Here is a 20,565-nt window from a genome sequence, read left to right as displayed (position 1 = left end):
TTTTTTAAAGGGTGTTTATGATGCGTAAAAAAAAAATTATACGGTATGTTCATGTACAGTATACCCCCCAGGGGTAAATGTTTGTCAGCCCATTCACTTAGTGCATGGGCATTACAAGTATAGGAAGCCCGCTCCTTTCTAATGGGAACATTTTTTTATGAGGCCCTCCTCCACGTCTCTTCCAAGGGGCATTGAAGTGCCTCCAAATTTTGGGCAGCCCTTGCATTTACTGCATAGGCCAACACTATGGGAGACTCTCTCCTTCTTTCTAATGGGAATTTGTCATTACTGGGGCCCTGCTCCATGTGTCTTTAAATTCTTAATGGGGTTTTTCCTAAAATTGGTCAGCTGTTTGACTCACTGCATACCCTATAACTGTATAGCAGACCCTCTCCTTTCTAATGGGAAAATGTCGTACCTTATTAGTGTGGCGCTGCTCTATGTGTCTTTAAATTCTTAGTGGGGTTTTTCCCAATTTTTGGCAGCCCTTGCAGTCACAGCATGGGCATTACCACTATAGGAGGCCTGCTCCTTTATAATGGGAACATTATTTTTACTGAGACCCTCCTCTATGTCTCTTCAAAGGGGTATTGGGTTGCGTCCAAATTTTTGGCAGCCCTTGCAGTCACTGGATACGCGATAACAGTATAGGAGACCCACTTGTTAATAATGGGAACAACAAAGTATAGCCGGCTGAAGGCTCTCTAACAATAGCTAGGGCCGACTGCTGGCCTTTTAAGAATAGTAAGGACCGTCTGATGTCCCTATAAAAATAGGCTTTATGACTTTCAGAGTCCCTCCATCATAAATAAAAAAGGATGTGTCTGATGATGTGTCACACACCACATTGCCAGATAAGGTTGTAAAATGTTAAAATGACATTTCCCGGTGAATGCATTCGTCTTAAAAAATAACGTAAAAAAAACAAAACAATAGGATCTTTCTTTAGTATAAAAAAAAGCGTCACCAATTTAATCTCAATGTAATCACATTGTTCAGCTCATGCACCTCCTCCTCCATCTCCGAAATGACCACATCAGTCACAAACTGACAGCACTGCAGCACTGCCTTGGCCAAGCGGCAACAGGCTGTGCTGAAGATAACATGCTTAATGCTTAATTGACAAACCACCCAGCGCTGCAGAGTTGTTGAAAGCTGTAACACAGCAGCTTGATCTGTGTCTCTCACCGCTGAACATACAGCCAGGCATGGTTGTGTGTGACAATGGGCGGAACCTGGTGACGGAGAAATGACAGCCGGGGTAGATACGGCTTCCCTCTATGCCAGTCCTTTCACCGAGCTAAGAATATGGCTGTGGTGAAATACAACTCCCACTGAGAAGCTGTTTCAGATTGAAAAACATTGTGCCCACCAGAGGATTTGATTCTGAGGGCTAACCTTTCTCACCCGCTCAAGAGCCCCATAGCAGCTGCAAAGTTAGCGCTATCATGAACTCTCCTGAGTTCATGATAGTCAAGGCACACCAGAGGATTCTCTGGTGGGACCGTCCAACCCTGCCGAGAAGCAGTCCTGGCTAAGAAAAGTGTGTGTGAAGGTTCCCGGACACTCTATGGCTGCTTTTTACTGAGGAGGAAACACACGCAAACACGAGGAGAACATACCAAGTCCTTGCAAATGTTGTCCTTGCTGGGATTTGAACCCAGGATCCCAGCGCTGCAAGGCTTCAGTGCTAACTACTGATCCAATGTGCTGCCGTTCACCCTCTAATATCTAACAGGCTGGAGAAACTTGTACCTACTGCCACTCTATCTTCAGCTCCTTTGTGAGAAAATGTATTTGGGCAGCCACTCAGTCTACCAAATAAAATTCCTGAGAAGGAAATTGGGGATGGCTTCACTACTGGTACTGGGGGCAGTGCTAATACAATGGCGTCGTACCATAGTTTGCTGGAAATATTCCAGGCTGGTAGGAGGCAAGCAAATTCCCACAGAAAAGTACCAGCAGTAATGTTCAGGCCACATTTCAAGTGCAAGCAGCTTTAGAGGACTTCCCGGGAGAAATGACACGCAGGGTAGATACTGTTTCCCTCTATGCCAGTCCTTTCACCGAGCTAAATACAACTCTCAGCAAAAAAAAAGTTGTGGACTGGCTCCGTACCGTCCCTGGCCACATTCACCTGTCCACGTGTTTGTGGTTAGGCGGTCCTTCCCAGTAAGTGCTCTGGGGAGGGCACGGGTAATGTTGTGGGACCCGTGCTTGTGGAAGGCGGAGGCGATACCGGGAAATATAGTGGCGGCTGGGGACCGAGTATGGACACCCGGCCGCCGCCGGCATGAGGTTATGAAAAGCTTCTGCCTCCACGAGCCTAAAAGGCAACATTTCAAGTGCAAGCAGCTGTCAAAAATTTGGCAGTATAGTATTGCATCCTGTGGGTGGGTGGTTGGCTGCATACTTGCGCTTGCATTCCAAGGAATGGGGTAGGGACAACTGAATGCTGCATTGGGACAAGAACGTGGACGGTGATTGTTGCAAGTCTGCAATAACAGGTGCATGGCGGAAGGCATCTTCGCATGCGCCAAGGATCACTTATGATGGGCACACTTTTAGGCAGTGACCTGGGAGTCAGAGATGCTTCCAGAGGTCTTCCCCATGCTGTTCCCATGTCTTTTCAGCACTGTATGCATGTGTCTGATGATATGTCACACACCACATGGCCAGATAAGGTTGTAAAATGTTAAAATGACATTTCCCAGTGAATGCATTTGTCTTGGTTGAAAGCAATGCAAAAGTGCAAAACCGCATCAAAAACGCTACGTGTGAACATAGCCCAAGGTGTGGAGGAGTATTTTTGTTTTTGGTTATTTATTTTGCCTTATATTCAAGTCATTACCCTGGAAAGGATGTTCCTTAACATATTTCCCAGGAAAATCCATTTTGGTTTCGTTGTTGTATGTTTTATTGTGAGTCCGTAAAAGTGGCGTAATACTCTGACCACGTTGTTGACAGCAGTAACCTGGGAGTCAGAGATGCTTCCAGGGGTGTTCCCCATGCTGTTCCTATGTCATTTGAGCACTGTTCCCATCGATTTTGGCAATTTTTAGGCCCTCTGCAGACAGCCGGGGGGAGCCGCCTGAAAAATGCTCGAGTTTCCCATAGACTTACATTGGGCTCGTTGCTCGGGTCGAGCACCCGAGTATTCCAATGTGCTCGACCTGAGCAACGAGTACCCGAGCATTTTAGTGCTCGCTCATCACTAGTCAGGTGATTAAATCGTTTATGCTAAAAAGTCATTATTATTGACAGCACATGGTCCCATTTAATCAAGTGATGTGCTGCTGATACTGTATGGGGACAGAATGACCGTATTAGTGATTGTTCTGTCCCCATCACTGTACAGCTGCCTGGGTAAACAGGCCGGAAATGAGCACCGAGCAACCTGTAAACAGATGATCAGAACAGCTCAAAGAGAATTTGGTGCCATTTTTTTGCCACTGAGTAACATAATGTTGGGGCAGAGACCCTGATTCCAGTGATGTGTCACTTACTGTGTGGTGTGTTGATAAAACCACTGTTTTATCAGGAGATTATCAGTAGAGGACTAGTAAATCTGCTGCCATATGCATATTCATGAGCTCTGTGTAACCCCGCCCCCACCACTGATTGGCAGCTTTCTGCCTATACACAGTGTACACAGAAAGCTTCCAATCATTGGTAGGGTTATACAGAGCTCAGTATTCAGAGAGCTGGTAGATCTGTAGCAGATAAAACTGTGATTTTATCAAAACTGCAACAAGCAGCCCCGTAAGTGATACATCGCTGGAATCAGGGTCTCTGCCCCTACATCATGCTGCACCTAGATGGAGTAGAAAAAATCTGGTCATAATTCCTTGTAAGGTGCATTGATAGGCCTAAATCGACACGTCTAAATGCACCATTAGTTACTGCTTCACCATGAAAAAAGAATTCTGAAATACTTCCTCTTAGAACTCTTTCTTATGTTGTTCCTCCTGGAAATGTGCTATTTTATAAGGAATACATATATTTAGTAAAACAAAGCAGTGAGGAGAACGAACAGGTCTTTTATAAATGCACATTTGTCTTGGCGCATCCCCAGCTGTAGACTGTGCACATACTGAATTACAGGCAATCTGTTGAAAACAAAGCTTCCAATGGGAATGGTTGCCGCATTAGCAATAGCAGATTACAATGGATTTATCCTTTGGTCTGGGGCATCGCTTACGCCGTCAATAACAGTCACGATTACATTCATTGCTGCATTTCCTCAGACATTTCTTACTACAATCATTAATAGGAAATGGCGTTGATCAACATCATTACTGTAATGAACCGCAGTGTGTAACCGTAAAAGCCTGGGTGTCTTACTTTAGATCCTAGCTAAGAAAGCAAGGAAATGAAAAGCCACTTCCTTTGTAGTGTGCTGCAATTCTCCAGAGAATTTGAGAATTAAACTGCAAATGTCCTCACATTAGCCCCATGGACAGCTCCGCTGTGTCTGGATAGATCATTAAACATGAGCATATTAATAAATGCAAGAATTGTCATTGATGCAGTAAAGGGGTTTTCCACTACTAGGACAATCCCTTCTGAATCTGAATGTTTGCCCCCATGAAAATAAAAACACCTATACTCACCTTCCGTGCCGGTGCCGTTCCAGCGGTGTCGGCATCGCGTTCCCGGGGCTCATGTGAGGTTGTTACATCCCGTGAGCCCGATGCCCAATCAGCGCTGGCGTCACTGTCCCCGCCTTCAGACGTATTAGTAATCAAGAGGAAGTGAGCGGCCAGCGCAGCTTTTTATTACGCATACGCCAAAGGCGGGGACAGTGACGCCAGCGCTGATTGGGCACAGAGCTCACGGGATGTAACAACACCCTCTTCAATTCCTGAACCAGCAGCTCCACTCCTTCCCCCTGCCAGGGACTTTGCAGTGATGTAAAATTGTAGTTCTAATGATGACTCATGCAGGAAAACCGACTTTCTGTTTCTAGATAGAGCTTAGAAGGATTCATCTGGTCACTTTTTAATCATATGATATTATAGACCTAATGGAAAAGAGAAGTTAACTTGGTAGAAAGGCAAAATGAGCAATTGTAAGTACTCAGTAAGATATAATACGATGATTGCAATATTTTAAGAGGAGAAAAACTTTGATGGGAGGAGGAGGAGTGCTTCTTTAATGTAAGTATAGGCTCTGTGTATGATCCAAGCACTGCTTTTAGGGCAGTGTGTCCAGTCTTTGCTCGTGTTCCATTCCTGGCTGTATGTGTCTTTTGATGGACAGGAGATGCATTTGGGTCCCCTGTAAAATATCAGCTTGGCTCTCACTGCCCCATAAATATACATTGGTACATGCATAGCAAATAGAGCTTCTTTATCATGGCTCCATCACGCATAAAAAGGAAAGAAAAAGAAGGATGACTCCACAGAGCAGTGCACAGTGAAATGTAGGAGAAATAGTTTAAGCTTTCAGCCTGTAGCGAATCACTGCCTCTTCCATAGAATTGGTACAGCAATGCTGCGCAGAATTATAAAGTCAGCAGTAAAAAGGGCTAAAAAAACGTGTACTATGAAAGTGTCCAAATACAGAGTCACATCATCAAAAAATGTTGCAGTTAATACTATATTAATACTGCTTAGTACACAACAGCTGCAGGCTTATGCTAGAAGCGACTATTTTGAAGAAAACCTGTCATCAGGTCAAAAGTGTTTTTGTTCTTATTTTATTCCCGCTGCTCCTGAGTATGGTGTTTGCTTGTTTGATTGTTTTTAAATCCACTGTACAATTCTAGAATTATGAGCCTTTTAATTTAGTGCTAATTTTTATGGCGTGGCTCACAGGTAATGATACAGGGCAGCATAAAGTCACACCCTCCGAAAATTCTGTGAGCCACATCCCCTCCGAAAGATTATAAAAAATTATCACTAAAGAAAAAGGCCCATATCACTGGAACTGTATGGAGGATTCAAAAAAACTGAATAATCACGGGAGCAGTGAGAAGAAAAGTAGGGCAAAAACGAAACACTTTGGATCTGGTTCCTGGTCCATTCTATGTAAGCAGACAGGAAATGGCGCTGTGATAGCTGCTCTAGTTATATGCATATAGTTCCTCTATATAGTGTATCGATTTTTTTCAACGCATGGAATAACATATTAAACTGCACTATTACAACATGTGCATCTATTAAAAGAAAGTATATTGTGGCGTACATGTTTTTAGCAGGCTCTTTCTGCTCAGCAGGCGTTTTTTACAAAACCTGAAGCAGAAAAAAAACACTCAAATGACAATTTACAACAGAAATTAACAGGAAAAGCGTTTCAAGCTTTTTTTTTTCACGTGATTTTTTAGGCGTCTTTTGCACCGAACGACGCCCTAACACTGCCAATTTCAATGCAGCCATCTGTGTATATTGGGTGCATTTCATAAAAAGCCAACCTTTTACTACGAATGCAGAGGCCGATGCCATACTGTAGCACCCCCCCATCCAGCAACATCATAAAGGAACCCTTGCTTGAATAGGAAGATGCATTATCAAATTGAGCGTGCAGTACTGGGCACAGTGGGCCCATTTAAGTGTAAGACCACCTTATGCTACACAGCAGGCTAACATAAAAAGAGGCGACTGTCAGTGTGGCATATCTGCTGGACCCACAGATTTAATATATTCACCCATAGGTAGAGCATAAACATAGAACTTGTCTTTATTACGAGTATGATGAGCGAACGTGCTCGCCCGAGCATCACGGTGCTCGACAAGCTCGGCGCTCAGTGAGTATTTCCGAGTTGCTTGGGCAGGAACTCCTTAGAGCGCCCATGAATATGCAGGGATTGCTTGCCCCGCACTGTAATGTCATAGCCATGTTGGTTGTGGGCATTACAGTGATTGGCTGGCCGCACAGCATCATCAGGTCTATATATGCTCGTCACAGTGTACCCCAGAATCAGGCAGAGTAGGGAGAGCTGCTGCTGAGTCAGAGAGAGATTTGCTTGTTTATACTTAGTATAGGTATTCCACAAAATATATATATATACATATATATATATGTATCCATCTGAACTAAAAGTCCTTCTGAGGACTAATCCAGGTGCATATATCATATATTCAGTAGTGAAGGTGATAGTAGGAGTTAGGCTGGCAGGGTATGTGACAGACTGCAGTGCATGATACAGCACAAGAGGGTCCATTGCATGTACAACTTCTGACTGAACCTGCTGTGACAAATATTTGTAGACATAGCCCCAGGTATCAGGGGCCAGGGCTAATTTATTTTTTATCTTAATCCTGGTTATTTGCTTAAAAAGCAATCCAGAGTACATCATTTTTCTGCTCCATTTGCTTGTTAGCACTGCAGTGTGTCGGTGAAGCTATTCACATGTGAAGAATAGTATTAGTAAACTACAGGCCTACTATTTAAAACCGTGGTACTCTGTCAGACGTATCACATATAACTGTGTTCCAAAATCAGCCATTTCTGGCTTCCATTTTAATTTTGTTGCAGTGTGCTGGTCAAGCTATTCACACAGGTCTCTTTGAAGAATAGCATTAGTAATTTACAGGCCTGCTATTTAAAACCCTGGTTCTCTGTCAGACGTATCACATATAACTGCATTAGAAAATCAGCCATTTCTGGCTTCCATTTTCATTTCGTTGCAGTATGTCGGTCAAGCTATTCACACTAGGTCTCTGTGAAGAATAGTATTAGTAAACTACAGGCCTGCTATTTAAAACTGTGGTTCTCTGTCTCTAGTGAAAGTGGAAAATATTGTCATCCATTTAAAATGGGCAAGGTGCTTGGCAAGGGACGGGGAAGTGAACGTGATGGTGCATGCAGAGGCCGAAGCCGTAGCCGTGGGCAAGCTGAAATTGTGCCACAATAAACACCCACATCTTGTCGCTCGACCGTCCTGTCCCAATTACTAGGGGACAGCACAACACCACTATTGAACACAGAGCAGTGTCAAAAGGTTGTTGGTTGGATACCAGATAATGCTTCCAGTCACTTTGCCACCACCACTACCACCCTGTCTTCCACACGGTCAAGTCTCAGTAGCCGTGAGTCTGGACTGCATATTCCTCACCCTGATCCTCCTTCCTCCCACCATGCCAAGTGCCCGGAGACAACTGATCCCACACTTGGACACTCAGAAGAACTGTTCACTTTTCGCTTGAAGCTCGCCCGGCCAGCTTCAAGAGAGTCAAGAGGAGAACATGTGTAGCGATGCCCAAATATTTGAGCAGCCACGGTCACACAAAGGCAACGGTGGGAAAGTACAATTACTGTCGCAAGATGTGGATGATGATGATGAGACATAATTGCCAGAAATTCAGGAGGATGACCAGGGTGCGGAAGTGGAAGACGAGGTGGTGGATGATATAGTAACTGACCCAACTTGGCAGGGGGACATGCAGAGCGAGGACAGCAGCACACAGGGGGAGGGAGGCGTAGCACCACAACAGGCAGGAAGAAGCAGTGTGGTAGCCGCAGACACAAGGCGGGAAATCGTTTCCTGTAACGCCAGCACGACGGAAGTTACCAGTACAACTGTTAGGTCTTCCTGAGTCTGGTTGTTTTTTAAAGACTCTGCCGATAACCCCAAAAATGCCATTTGCACCACATGCCAGGCCAGCATCAGCAGGGGTAGCAAAACTAGCAGCCTGACCACCACCAGCATGATCAGGCACATGGCAGCAAAGCACCCAACTTTGTGGGCCGAACCCCAGGGTCCAGGAACAGTGTCTGCGGGTGACACCACTGCTTCTTCCGCTTTTGTGCGTGCACGCCAATCCCCTGTCCATGGCGCATGCAAAGATGCCTCCCGCCCTGCACGTGTCGTTGCACACTCTCAACTAGCATCATCAGCAAGCACGTCCACGTCCTTGTCCCAGCGCAGAATTCAGTTGTCCCTACCCCAGTCATTGGAAAGCAAGTGCAAATACGCATCCAACGCCCCACAGGCCACACTACTAAATTAACACATTTCGCTAATGCTTGCGTTCAAAATGTTGCTTTTTAGGTTCGTGGAGACGGAAGCTTTCCACAACCTGATGGCGGCTGCTGTCCCTCGGTACTCGGATCCCAGCCGCCACTATTTCTCCCGGTGTGCCGTCCCCGCATTACACGAGCACGTGTCCCACAACATTAGCCGTGCCCTCAATAACGCAGTTACTGGGAAAGTCCACCTAACCACAGACACGTGGACAAGTGCTTGTGGGCAGGGACGGTACATCTCACTGACAGCACACATAGTGGAAGCTGGGACCCAGTCAGACCTTGGGAGGAAACATGTCCTTCCAACACCGAGGATTGTGGGCCCTGGGTCAATCAGGGTTATCCCCACATTCTACAGAGCCTGCACTTCCTCCTCCTCCTTCTCTTCAGCCTCTATCTTCGAAATGACCACATCAGTAAGAAGCTGGAAGCACTGCAGCTCTGCCTCTGCCATGCGGCAAAAGGCTGTGCTGAAGCTAATCTACTTAGGTGACAAACCACACAAAGCTGAAGAGTTGTGGACAGCTCTGAAAGAGCAGGCAGATCTGTGGCTGCCACCGCTGACCCTACAGCCAGGCATGGTCGTGTGTGTCAAAGGCCGGAGCCTGGTGGCGACTCTGAGGCGATGCGAGCTCACACACATACCATGCCTGGCCCATTTGCTTAACCTCATGGTTCAGCGGTTTCTCAAAACCTACCCAGATCTGCTTGTCAAAGTACGCCGCGTATGTGCCCATTTTAGAAAGTCAGCTACAGCTTCAGCAGCATATGCAGCTTCCAGCTCACCGACTGGTGTGCGATGTCCAAACGCATTGGAACTCTACATTGCAGATGTTGGGAAGAATTTGTGAGCAGAAGAGGGCAGTTGTTGACTACCAGCATCAACAAGGCCGTCGGTATTCAGTTCAGACTCCACGCATAAGACCTCAGGAGTGGACATGGATGTCAGTCATCTGTACCATCCTCCAAAACTTTGAGGATTCCACCAAGATGTAGCGTCACCATCCCGCTTCTCTGTCTTCTGAAATGCTCTCTGCTCACAATTACAGAGGATGCATTGCAGGCGGTGCACGATGAGATGGAGCAAGGAACCATACAGGGTGATTCCACACAGCCCAGCCTCATCTCATCCCAATGTGGATTGAGTGACGATGAGGAAGAGGTGGAGAAGGAGGAAGAACAGGAGCTAGTTTCCTGCGCTATAGACGGTACTACCTGCACAACTGTCATACCGTCTGTTCAGGGTGGATGGCCTCAGGACAGGGAGGAGGAGGAGGATGAGAAGGAGAGCATGGTCAGTTGTCCTCTTGGTGAGGACACGGAAGTTTAGCAGTCTGACACACATGGCTGAGTTTATGCTATGCTGCTTTTTCTGTGACCCTCGCGTTGTCAAAATTTTGGGTGACAGTCATTACTGGTTGGTGACACTTTTAGACCCACACTACAAGGAGAACTTTCTCTTATTCCCACGCCGGATAGGTCTAATAAAATGGGGCAGTACCAGAATGCCCTTGTTGCAGAATTATTAAAAAAATTCCCATCTGAAAACGCTGGCGGCAGAGGTCACAGTTCGTTGGACAACAAGGAGCACAGGCGAGAGAGATACAAATGCAATCCAGCAGAGGCAGGGGAACACTGTCCACGCTCTGGGACAGTTTTCTCAATCCCTCCCATCGCACAGGCCCTGAGGAACGGGGTACTCTCACAAGGAGGGAAAAGTTTCGGAAGATGCTGAGGGAGTACATTGCTGACCGTACCAACGTCCTCCATGATTCCTCTGTGCCTTATAATTATTTGATATCCAAGCTGGACACATGGCATGAACTGGTTATTTACACCCTGGAGGTCCTGGCCTGCCCTGCTGCTAGGGTTTTGTCAGAGCGAGTTTTTAGTGCCGCAGGTGGAATTATAACTGATAGGCGTATCCGCCTGTCAATTGAAAATGCTGACAGGCTGACTCTTTTAAAAATGAACAAGGGCTGTATTGGGCCAGACTTCTCAACACCACCGAATGATAGCAGCGTAACATAAACTTAAATACAGTGTCTTATTTTTGAGAGGTCTAACTGATTTCGTCTATTTGCTCTTGTCCTCTTTTTTGCTCCTCATCCTCCACCACCATATCACCACCATAGCTACCATTTCACCATATCTACGTCTCTTGCAAGGGGCATTGGAGTTCCTCCAAATTTTTGGCACCTGTTGCATTCACTGCATAGGCAAACAGTATGGGAGACCCACTTCCTAAGAATGGGAACATTGTTTTCAGGAGACCCTCCGACCTCTATGTCTCTTGCAAGGGGCATTAGAGTTCCTCCAGATTTTTGCCAGCCATTGCAGTCGCTGCATAAGCAAGAACAGTATAGTAGATTCACTCCTTTCTAATGGGACCATGTCATTACTGTGGCCCAGCTCTATGTGTCTTTAAATTGGTATTGGGGTTTTTGCTAAATTTTAGCAGCCGTTGGACTCACTGCATACCCTATAACTGTATAGTAGACCCACTCCTTTCTAATGGGAACATGTCGTTACTGAAGCCCACCTCTATGTGTCTTAAAATTGTTATTGGGGTCTTTCCCAAATTTTGGCAGCCCTTGCAGTCACTGCATGCATTACCACTATAGGAGACCCACTCCTTTATAATGGGAACATTTTTTTTTACTGAGGCCCTCATTTATGTCTCTTCATATTTGGGTGCGTCTAAATTTTTGGCAGCCCTTGCAGTCACTGCATACCCAAAAACAGTATAGGAGACACACTCTTTAATAATGGGAACAGCAAAGCATAGTTGACTGCTGGCCCTTTAAGAATAGTAAGGGCCACCTGATGGCCCTATAAAAATAGTCTTTGTGACTTACAGAGTCCCTCCTTCATAAATGAAACAGGATGTGTCTGATCATGTCTCACACACCATATGGCAAGATAAGGTAGTAAAATGTTAAAATGACATTCACCGGTGAATGTATTTTTCACCATTGAAAGCAATGCAAAAGTTCAAAAACGCATCAAAAATTCTACGTGTGAACATAGCCCAAGGTGTGGAGGAGCATTTTTGTTTTTGGTTATTTATTTTGCCTTATAATGTATACAAGTCATTACCCTGGAAAGGATGTTCCTTAACATTTTTCCCATGGAAATCCATTTTAGTTTCGTTTTTGTATGCTTTATTGTGAGTCCGTAAAAGTGGCGTAATACCTCCGACAACATTGTTTACAGCAGTGACCTGGGAGTCAGAGATGCTTCCAGGGGTCTTCCCCATGTTGTTCCCATGTCATTTGAGCACTGTTCCCATCGATTTGGGCAACTTTTAGGCCCTCTACAGACCGCCGGGGGGAGCAGCCAGAAAAATGCTCGAGTTTCCCATAGACTTACATTGGGCTCGTTGCTCGGACCGAGAACCCGAGCATTCCAATTTGCTCGACCCAAGCAACAAGTACCTGAGCATTTTAGTGCTCGCTCATCACTAATTACGAGTCATTGACTATTACGGATTAATTTGTTGAGGAAGACTATACCAAAATATTTTTTCCATTTTAAATTATTTTATTCAATGAATATTAAATTGTAAAGCCTGGGAAATGTCAATGATTTGTAAGAATTGAATCTGTGATCAGGAAAAAGAGGAATGCTGCTGGAAAGAATGGGACATTACCAGTAATGAATATTTCTATGGACAAATCTTTAGCACCGGAGACTGTCATTGTCTATTCAACAGACTGATCTACTCTTATGTAATCTATATATAAACCCTGTGCCGATTCATTATTGCATTTCTGCTGGGGTTTTTTGACAAGTTTCTATTGGTTTGCGCTTCTTTTTTTTGTTTGCTCCATATTCACCTTTCCATTTGCGCCTTATTTGAAGTATATTTTATACATGTTAGCCTATTTTAGTGTTTTTTTTTTTAATTCACCGATATGGACAGAGGTTAGGGTTTCCAAATGTTTTCACCTGAATCATCATCATTTGCAACTTGTTGAAAAATCTCAAAATTTGTTGCTAATGTACTCCTGTCCTCCGTGTAGTGATTTTATGTACACCAGTTATTTTAGAGCAATTTTTGTGTCTTTTTGAAAAACATGTGACTTTTTGAGCTAAAGTGCCACAAAAAAGTTAGGTGGTTTGGAATGAAAGTCTGCTGTCACTCTACGTGACTGCAGACTTGTGAATACTCACAGTGCACACAGTGTGAGCTGTCAAGAGACTGGGCGGTGATGTGACTACAAGTATGCGTTATGCATACTTCCAACCACATTCTGACTAGACGTACATGGCCTCGCTAAATTTACACCATTTTTACTTTGAACAAAATTCATAAATTGTGTGCAGCATTTTGAAGAATTTTGAGGGAAAAAATAAGTAAAAAAAATAGCAACTAGTACCAAATTAAAAAAAAAGAAGAATGACTTAAAAAAATGAAAATGATAACAAACATGTGATACAATCCTGGAGTTTCTCATTTGCTTTAATTGTTTAATTAGTTGTTTTACTGCAACTTTTTCACTTTATTTGAGACATTAGACGCTAGTATACCCAGAATTATTGTATCCAATTATGATTAATTGAGACCCCATGCTAAAAATTGATGATAGCCCTCATCTCACCATTGAGACCTGGTCTTCATTAGGCCCCCTATCACTGCGACATATATTACAGGTAGCTGTGCATGTTCATGACCATTTACATTGAAGTTTATGGGAGTTATAGGGACATATCAACAAGTGAAATATTCATCTTCCCATTGTCTTGGCTGGATAGGCTTGCTGAACAGTCATCGGGGGATACCCTTCTTAAGAAAGCTAGAGGTGCCTAAGGTGAACGGGTTCAATAATAACTGTGCAATCAGTCAGGAATTTTCTATATACAGCTAAAATGTAAGCTATGTAAACTAATATCTAAGATTAGCCTTGCACGCGTCAAAATGACAAAATATCTACAACAAATCTCAAGTATCTTTGCTTTCTGTAAAGTCTGTTGGAGGTGATCAGCTCGAAAAAGCTATTTCGGGCAGACTTGGTGTAGGAGGGTAGCTGGTGAAGAAGACGCCGAGGCAACAAAGGGGGCTGTTAATTGTGTTATATCTGTTATGTGTTTATGTTATTTATAATAAAGAAATGTTTGCTGTGTGTAATCCCTGTGGCCATTATTGTATGCCGGTTCTCCTACAGGCTCTGCGTAAGCCTGTCCCTGGGATGCGGGAGGTTTGCCCAGAGGAGGAACCATACAATAGATAGGGATTTAGTTACACTACACTGCTTAAATACTAGAGAGTTAATTCGGGGGTTGCATCATCAACTGGGAGGGGTTTAGAATAGTTTTTACAGAAAACAATTCCGGGTTACAGTCAGTCGGCTAGAGGTTTAGTCAGAGAGACTTAGGCAGTGAGACTGCCAATAGGGGAGGCCTGTGGCAAGGCCACCCCAGTACTGGGCTCACAACCTGAATGTACAGGACCGGTGCAGGTCCTGTTCCGTACTAGAGAGAAAGAGCGGAGTGTGGAGGAAGACTGAGCAGACAGGAAACAGACTCCATTAGCAGTTACAGTAGTGAAGAAGAAGTGTTTTAATGGTGCAAGTTGTCAGAACAGAATAAGGGCATGTTGATACTGAATCTGGATGCCACTACAGTCCTAGGCACACAGCCTGTTAGAGGTGCTCAAGGTGAGGCCTCCATATCCCTAGAGGGGAGATTCTCAGTTGGGTCGCAGAAGAAATGGATGATGTTGAGTTTGAGGACAGGATGTGAATGAACACTGGAAAAGCACATTGCCAAGGGTACTTCACTAACTAAAGAACTTGCCTTGATCTGTATATGACGCGCCCCCTGGGCCGTGGGGTACTCGGTGCCGGGCCGGTCGTTGCTAGGGGAGATGTCACAGTGGCGGTGACCCAGGGCGGTCAGTAAAAAGGGGATTTTATAGTTTTTATGTATGAAATTCGTGACGCCATCTGTGGTATGCGGCTATAGATAGCCGCCGCTGCAGCGCAGGTCCTCTGAAGCTTGTGTTTAATGCAGCAGAGTTGGTTTGGCTCTCCACAGGTAGTGCTTAGCTCCAGGGCAGTGTAGATGTTGTAGTGAAGTAGATGATGCTGGGCGGTGTAGTGCAGGGGTGATGGCGCAGTTAATAATCAGTCCACAACTTAATGGCGGTTTCCTCTTAGGTTTACTTGCGGTGATTAGGCAGACGGGGACACGGGTGCTGGCTAGAAGTGGAAGTCCAGGCAGCCTGGAAGCAAGTAAGGAATCCACCCCGCCAGGTGGAGTTGTAGGCCTTCCCTTTTGCATTAATTTCTCTGGCCCTGCTGCTTGTAGCTGTGCTGTGGCCCTCGTCCCTGAGTACAACGTCCTTGTGCTCACCCGTATGGCAGGCAGCTCAGGCCTTGCTGATGCGTCGCTCCCACATGGCGGTGCTGGGCCCTGCGGTGCTGCTGAGCCTCCGGGCGTCTGATGGGGCCAGAAGACCTGCAGTCTCCTCCCTCCGGTTTCTGCTGCTGGGCCTTCGGTGCCCCACAACCTCGGACTCCGGTGTCCGGTCCTTCCGTGCTCCTATCCTCAGGGGTGAACTGCCACGCAGCTCCACTCCCTAGGTCTTTCCTCTTCAAAGTCCTGACTTCAACTCCTGTCTGTTCTCCTGACACTAACTAACCCCGCCTCCAGATACAGTTGCTAGGGGGAGGAGCTCCCCTTGCTGGTCTGGAGCCAGGAACGTGTTGCATGTTAGTATACCTGACTAGGGGACCCCTGCTTGCTTCCAGGCATGGCATCACCTCTTGTGAGGGAGGCAATGCCACTGTGGCAACCGGACTCCTGGGGTGCCACATATACTGCAGCCGTGTATGGAAGAATTGCACAGTAAAAGTATAAATGAGTAAAATAAAATAAATAAATAAAAGTGAGTCTGTTAACCCGGATCTACGATCTCCTGTCTTGTTTGAAGTCGGTTCCGGTCCCATGGACAGTGTAACAGTGAGTACAGAAAATCCTCCGATGCAGCACACACTCCTATCTCAGTCCTTAATAGCAGAAGGGCCATTTGGCAAAGAGAATAGAGTTTCAGTACACAGCGTGATGATAACGGCCCTGTGTGCTTCCCTCTACATTGGCACTAACCATTTGGTCTGGAAGATCCCAGAAGACAGAGGCAGACATTGCTGGTGCGGGTCCAGGTAGGGATGTGACACTGTATCAATATCCTTTTGAACTGTTTGTGTTCGACAGTCAACACAAATTTTTAGTGTATTAACCCCTTTACCCCCCAGGATGGTTTGCACGTTAATGACCAGGCCAATTTTTACAATTCTGACCACTGTCACTTTATGAGGTGATTGAGCTGATTCTGACATTGTTTTTTCGTGACATATTGTACTTCATGATAGTAGTAAAATTTCTTCGATATCAATTGCGTTTATTTGTGAAAAAATTGGAAATTTGGCGAAAATTTAGAAAATTTCACAATTTTCAAAATGTGAATTTTTATTCCATTAAATCAGAGATATATGTGACTCGCCCCCGGGCCGTGGGGCACTCGGATCCGGGCAACAGGGCAATAATGGGGGTAGTACTGGCAACCCGGTCCGTGGCTCAGGGTGGTCAGACCAGTGGCAGTCTTCTATATGTTTTGCAATGTCCGACTACGCCACCCGTGGATTGCGGTCAGGGCTAACCGCCGCTGCAGTGCAGAAAGCTGGGGCAGATGTAAATGTGCAGCACTGAATAGTACAACTCCCCTCGGGAGGAGTATGGCCCCAGGGCAGTATATAATGGATGATGGAGGGGATGATTCCGACCGCAATAGCCAGGAAACGGAGGCCTCTTAAACAGTTCAGGGTCTTTATTAGAACAGGTGAGATGACCCAAAAACAGGCCCGGCTAGGAGGGGGCCTGGATGTCTGAGAACAAGTGGGAAGCTGGCCCTGATCAGGGTGAGGGTGTAGGTCTACCGTGCTCTCTGCGCTCTCTCTGGCTATTTCCCTCCTCGTGGTGTAATAGCCCACGCTCCTGAGCTTGCCGTGTCTTCTCGCCCGTATGGCTTGCAACTTGGGTCCCTTTCTACTCCCGGCCTGGTACGGCTTTGCTGGTCCCTTCTGCTGTGGCGGAACCTCCGGGCTTCTTAGGCCAGGGAACATACAATCCCCTGCGGACTGGTTATTTGCTGTAGGACTTGGAATCCTCACAGCCTCAGACACCAAAGTCTGGTAGATTAGTTTCTCTATTTTCCAGGACAGGCTTGCTTCGCCTCTTGTCCCTTGCTTGTGGCTCTCCTACTGCCACACGGCCTCTTAGGCTGCAACACAACTGTCTGTCCCTGCTCTGGGACACCTCTCAATCCAGAGACAGGTTGTCCAGTTCTCCTCTAACCCTGCCCCCAGCTCCAGCTTTTATAGGGGCAGCCTGCTCCCCCTACTGACCTGGGACAGGAGGTATTGCATGCTAATGGTCCTTGACCAGAGAACCTCCCCTTTGCTCTCAGACACAGCTTTATTATACATTTGTGGCATCCAGGCCAGGGTGACACATATGTTACACAAAATAGTTAATAAATAACATTTCCCACATGTCTACTTTACATCAGCACAATTTTGGAAACAAAATTTTTTTTATTAGTGCGCTATAAGGGTTAAAAGTTGATCAGCGATTTCTCATTTTTCCAACAAAATTTACAGAATCATTTTTTAGAGACCACATCACATTTGAAATGACTTTGAGGGGCCTTTATGACAGGAAATACCCAAAAGCGACACCATTCTAAAGACTGCACCCCTCAAGGTGCTCAAAACCACACTCAAGATGTTTATTAACCCTTCGCATGCTTCACAGGAATTTTTGGAATGGGGAAGAAAAAAATGAACATTTAACTTTTTTCACAAAAATGTTACTTTAGACGCCAATTTTTTTTATTTTTGCAGGGGTAACAGGAAAAAATGGACCCCAAAATTTGTTGTGCAATTTCCCCTGAGAACGCAGATACCCAATACGTTAGGAAAAAACACTGTTTGGGCGCACGGCAGGACTCAGAAGGGAAGGAGCGCCATTTGACTTTTTGAATGTAAAATTTGCTTGAATAATTAGTGGACGCCATGCTACGTTTAGAGAGCCCCTGATGTGCCTAACCAATGGAAACCCCCCGTAAGTGATACCATTTTGGAAACTAGACCCCTCAGGGAACTTATCTAGATGTGTGGTGAGCACCTTGAACCCCCAGATGCTTCACAGAAGTTTGTAACATGGAGCCGTGAAAATAAAATTTTCACATTTTTCCCACAAAAATGTTTTTCAGCCCCCACTTTTGCATTTTCATAAGGGGAACAGGAGAAATTGCACAATGCAACTTGTTGAGCAATCTCTCCTGAGTAAGCAGATACCCCATATGAGGGGGAAAACCACTGCTTGGGCGCACGGCAGGGTTCGGAAGGGAAGGAGCGCCATTTGACTTTTTGAATGTAAAATTTGCTTGAATAATTAGCGGACGCCATGTTGCGTTTGGAGAGCCCCTGATGTGCCTAAACAGTGGAAACCCCCCACAAGTGACACCATTTTGGAAACTAGACCCCTTAAGGATTTTATCAAGGGGTATAGTGTACATTTTGAACCCAGAGGTACGACAGAATTTGATAACATTAATTCATCATATTGAATAAGTTGTCATTAGTCTTGAGCGCAAGTGCTCGCTACTTGAGTTTGCATCGGGTACTCGGGTATGCACCATGTATAACGGGTGCTCGAGTAACATGCTCGAGTCCCCGCCCACATGTTTCACGGTTATTAGACACCCAAAAAAAAACATGCGGGGATCGCTCATGCATGGCAGGCGATCCCAGCAAAGTTTTATTTTGGTCGCGAAGCATTTGGGGCAGAAACTCGAGCATGTCACTCGAACACCCGCGATACTCAGTGCATACCCGAGCACCCGATGCAAACTCAAGTAGCGAGCACTTGCGCTCGACACTGGTCGCCATATTGTCATCATTTTTTTTTTCTTTACTTTTGAAAAAATCCGAACCCTAACCCCAACCCTAATACAACCCCAACCCCAACCCCAACCCCAACCCTAACCCTAGCCCAACCCTAACCCTAGCCCAACCCTAACCCTAGCCCAACCCTAACCCCAACCCCAACCCTAACCCCAACCCCAACTCTAACCCTAGCCCAACCCTAACCCTAGCACAACCCTAACCCCAACCCTAATACAACCCTAACCCCAACCCTAATACAACCCTAACCCCAACCCTAGCACAACCCTAACCCCAGAGTTTATTTTTTTACACCGTTCCTCGTGTGGTATAAGTGATTAGACGACTTTATTCTTCGGGTCGGTGTGATTACAGCAATACCAGATTCATATTGGGTTTTTATGATTGACAGCTGTCACACACTAAATGACTCTTTTTTTTGCAAAGATTAGTTTTTGCATCGCCATATTTTGAGAGCTATAATTTTTCCATATTTTGGCCGACAGAGTCATGTGATGGCTTGTTTTTTTTCAGGACAAGTTGATGTTTTTATTGGTGCCATTTTCGGGCATGTGACATTTTTTGATTGCTTTCTATTCTGATTTTTGGGAGGCAGAATAAACAAAAAGCAGCAATTCAGGAATTATTTTTTGGGGGGGGGTTTTATGCCGTTCCGCGTGTGGTAAAATTGATAATGCAGTGTTATTGTTCGGGTCAGTACGTTTACAACGGTACCACATTTATATAGTTTTTTTATGTTTTGACGCTTTTACACAATAAAAACTATTTTCTAGAAAAAATAATTTTTTTGTATCGCTTTATTCTGAGAGCTATAACTTTTTTATTTTTCGGATGATGGAGCTATGTGGCGGCTTTTTTTTGCGGGACAAAATAATGTTTTCAGCGGTATGATTTTTATTTACATTCGTCTTTTTGATCGCGTCTTGTTCCATTTTTTGTTTGGCAGTATGATGATAAAGCATTGTTTTTTGCTTAGTTTTTTTTTTTTTTTTTTTTTACCGTGTTCACAGTTTTATAGGTCAGGTCTTTCCAGACGCGGCGATACCAAATATGTGTACTTTTATTGGTTTATTTTTTTTTCCATAATAAATAAATATTATGGGTTCAATATATTTTTATTTTTTGGGGATTATTTTTTTTCATTTTTTTTTTATATTTTTATAATTTTTTTTTTTTTTTTTTTTTTTTCACTTTTCTACTTTTTTTTTTACTCTTACACATTGTCCCACTATGGGACTTTCACTTTTTGGAGCCTAATCGGCTGCATGGCATAGAGAGCAGCAGCTCCCTTAAACATGCAGCCTGTTGCCTGGTGACCCAGATGTTGTCATGTCGACTTCGATCGCAGCATTGCGGGGGTTAATGTGCAAGGACCGCTCCCTGCATATAGCACCGGGTGTCAGCTGTAACAATCAGCTGACACCCGGCGGCGATCGCCCCGCACCGCTTGTGTGCGGATGCGATTGCAGCGCGAGTAATAGTACGTATATAGGCCCAGGGCACAGCTACGTACTATTACTGACAACGTCGGAAAGGGATTAAATACCACTGACCACCGTGGTTAATTATACCATAAGCAATATCTCATACATATTATGAGAATTCTAGGTAAGTCGCTGGTCCC

Source organism: Phyllobates terribilis, unplaced genomic scaffold (assembly GCF_046119375.1).
Source record: "Phyllobates terribilis strain yellow unplaced genomic scaffold, ASM4611937v1 Scaffold_3__8_contigs__length_932513732, whole genome shotgun sequence".
Taxonomy (NCBI): Eukaryota; Metazoa; Chordata; class Amphibia; order Anura; family Dendrobatidae; genus Phyllobates; species Phyllobates terribilis.
The sequence above is the reverse complement of the archived record's forward strand: the minus strand, read 5'-3'. Positions refer to the sequence as shown.